The sequence below is a fragment of the Carlito syrichta genome, unplaced genomic scaffold (assembly GCF_000164805.1).
Source record: "Carlito syrichta isolate Samal-C Ts95f unplaced genomic scaffold, Tarsius_syrichta-2.0.1 Scaffold308684, whole genome shotgun sequence".
NCBI lineage: Eukaryota > Metazoa > Chordata > Mammalia > Primates > Tarsiidae > Carlito > Carlito syrichta.
Window position 1 is genome coordinate 530293 of NW_007252780.1, and position 3761 is coordinate 534053.

The window sequence follows — 3761 nt, forward strand, 5'->3', positions numbered from 1 at the left end:
CACCTCAGCCTCCCAAAGGCACGGGATTACAGGCTGAGCCACCGAGCCCGGCTAAAACTATTTCTTATTAAAAATCTGTTTGCCTCCTTCATCTGTAGAAACCCAGACCTAGCTGGGTGTGGTGGCATGCATCTGTAGTTCCAGCTACTACGAGAAGAAAGGATCGCCTGAGTCCATCAGGTTGAGGGTGCCGTGGTGTTGAGCATGCCATTGCCCTCCAGCTTGGGCGACAGAGTGAGACTCCAGCACAAAAAAGAAAAAAAGAAGCCCAGACCACCTGCGATGCCACCTTCAAAAATGAGGCACAGCTGTTTTATAAGACTGGAATAAGTGGAGTCCTTTGCTACTCAGCTTTTGACTCAGTTTTTCTCTTTTACAACCACCAACTTAGTTTTTAATATTTGGAACTTCTAGGGAAGTTCCAGATGGGGGAATGAAATATTGCAAGGAAATTCAGTTCCAAATATGACATTTTACCTCAATGTCTCGCTGATCTCCTTGCTAGCCTCCCATGTCTTTCTCATGCTGCTTCCTCGGGACATGGGAGAAGCAAGGAGAAGCATGGGAAAGCGACATGGGAAAGACACAGGAGGCTAACATTATTTTGTAAAAAAGGATTTTTCTACCTGTTATCTTTCCTGATAACAAGTAGAGGAATTCTTTTTTTTTTTTTTTTTTTTTTTTTTTATTTTCGTGTTGGAGTCTCACTCCATTGCCCTGGTTGCAGTGCAGTGGCAAGCTCACGGCCTCCCCAGCGTTGACCGCATAGGCTCCAGTGATCCTTCCACCTTAGCCTTCCAAGTAACCGGAGCTACAGGCATGCATTACCACACCTGGCTAATTTTTTTTTTTTTTAATTGTAGAGATGAGGGCTCGCCAAGTTGACTGGGTTGGTCTCTAACACATGGGCTCAGGCAATCCACTTGCTTTGGCCTCCCAAAGGGCTGGGATTACAGGCTGAGCCACTGAGCTGGCCAGAGGAATTCTTTTACAAAATAATGCCTTTTACAAAATAATGCCTGCCTCTTAGGTTCATTTAGCTTCCAAAGATGGACTATTTACAAGTCATTTGGTCCCCCCCCATTCATTCTCAATCATTTGTTGCCTCTCACTAGAATTTCTCTTCTCCTTCTCCATAACTTGTTTTACCAGAATGCAAGCCCTCATTTTTTTTGTAGCCTCAAGATGGTATTTCAGTTTTGTAACTCATTGAGAAGTTGTGCCTTCATTGTAAAGCCCCCCGTATATACAAGTTAAATGCAATTTGTATGCCTTTTTTCTTATTAATCCATTTACCTCATGCCAGTGATTTTTCAGTGAACCAACAGTCATGGCCCCCCACAGTTCTTACAGACTTACTTTTACATTGTGGTTTAAATGAAGCCAGGTAAGTGCAGTTATATAAATTGCATTAAGTGCTTTTTAAAGTGTCGGTTTTTTTTAATTTATAAATCACGTTTTGAAATGTGCTCATATGAAGCACGGCTTCATACATCTTATCATATTTCACAAAGAAAAATTGTATTGAGGCAGAGTAGTTAGTACAGGCACAGACAGAAAAACTTCTTGTAGGCAAGTTTTAGGAAGCATTCAGACACTTTAATTATTTTATCTTTACTGCAGGCCAGGCTGTATGTGGACCCACCAGTCTACCTCACCTCCTCAGGCAATCAAAAGAAAATCCCTTGAGATGTAAGAATAGGACAACTCAACCTTTCAGCTCTGGTATAGCATAATAATCACTAAAAATCCTTGAGTTCCGGTTGAAGGTAAATTCCCCATTGAAGGTAAAAGTCTCAACCTTTTACTGATAGAAACTGTAGAAATGATAAGAAGATCCCCGGTTCGAGACCTGCCTGAGCAGTGAGACCTCATCTCTACAATAAATCAAAAAATCAGTTGGGCATGGTAGCACATGCCTGTAATTCCGGCTACTTGGAAGGCTTAGGCGGAAGGATTGCGGGAGCCCAGCAGGATGAGGCTGCGGTGACTGGGAGCGGTCGCTGCACTCCAGTCTGGGCAACTGAGTGAGACTCCAACTCAAAAAAAGAAAGAAAGAAAGAAATGATAAGAAGATTACCATTCCTCCCATCAGAGGCAAAGAGCACAGCAATCCTTATTAGCATATCAATAACTAGGTGGCTATATCCAGCTTTTTTCTTTTTTTTCCTTTTTTTTTTTTTCAATTAGAGTCTCACTCCACATAGCCCAGACTGGCATGTAGGGGACCACTCGCGTCCACCCCAGCTTGACCTCGCTGGGCTCCAGTGATCCTTTCGCCTCAGCCTTCCAGGTAGCTGAACTACAGGTGTGCTCTACCACACCCAGCTAATCTTTGGTTTATTATAGAGATGAGTTCTCGCCAAGTTGCTCAAGCTGGTCTTGAACCTGCAGGCTCAGGAAATCCATTCACCTCAGTCTCCCAAAGTGCTGGGATTACAGGCTGAGCCACCAAGTCTGGCCTCCTAGCTTTTAATTGAGAGCAAAAGCTCAGGTCTTTCTTTTCAGGAGTCTCCTCCATGTCAGGTCTTTCAGGCATGCTTCTTCCTCTTCCCTCTCTTCTTCTTGCTAATATATTTTACTTTAAAACTTTGCTGGCTGCACTGAAATTCATTTCAGGATCAAGGCAAAGAGTCCACACGTTTTGTGCTGTACTCCACCCAGCATCAGTATAATTCTAGTATTGACGAGAAAATAGTATATATTCTAAAACTACTCAATAAAGGACAATTTTGGACAAACTTCTGCAATAAATACAATGTTTAAAATGGCTTTCAGATCTAGATAATAATACTAAAATGAGTTTACACCTGCTTCTCTTAAAATAAGTGTATAATTATAATTCAGAAAATTAAGCATTTGTTTTTAATTGTATGCTAAAGATTTGACCTAAAAGAATATTAAAATTTAAATAATAATTATTTTGATAGTCATATTACAATTTCACAGTGTTTAAGAAAAGTAATAGATTACTATAAAATGATGATGAATTAATCTTGCTTAGAATATGTATTCCAAGAAACAAACTTCTTCTATTTATTAGACATATTTAAAATGCTTCCACAAATTCTATGGTCACCTCAAAGAGTATGATGACCAGTGTGTATTTTCTTGTTCATAATGGTGGTGAGAATGAAGGCAAGCTTTCAAAAAAATCTAAAAAGCACGGCAGGCTCGGTGGCTCAGCCTGTAATCCCGCGCTTTGGGAGGCTGAGGTGAGTGGATTGCCTGAGCCCGCGAGTTTGAGACCCACCTGGGCAACTTGGCGAGACCTCATCTCTACAATAAATCAAAAAAATCGATCGGGTGTGGTAGTGCATGCCTGTAATTCCGGCTACTTGGAAGGCTGAGTGCGGTGGGCCAGCCCCTGCAAAGAGATTTAGAGGGTCCCTGGGAGGTGTGGTGGCGTCGGTGATTATTCTGGAGAAATAAAGAGAAAGAAAGAGAGAGACAGAGGGAGAAAGAAAGAGACTGGACTCTGTCTAGTGCAGAAGCCGTTTAGTGGGACGAACCATAAGCCTTTTATCCTAAAGTTTCACAAGTTAAATCACAAGACTTTCATGTGAACACAAAACCAGGTGGGTGAGGGGCGTCCCCCACCCATCAGGTGTTTCCTCAGGCATGAGGAAGAACGATCCCAATTAAATCACGAAACTTTGACATAAACATAAAGCCAGGTGAATGAGGGACGTCCCCCACCCACCAGGTGTTTCCTCAAAAGCAATACAACAATTCTAATATCATAATATTCTAATAATCAA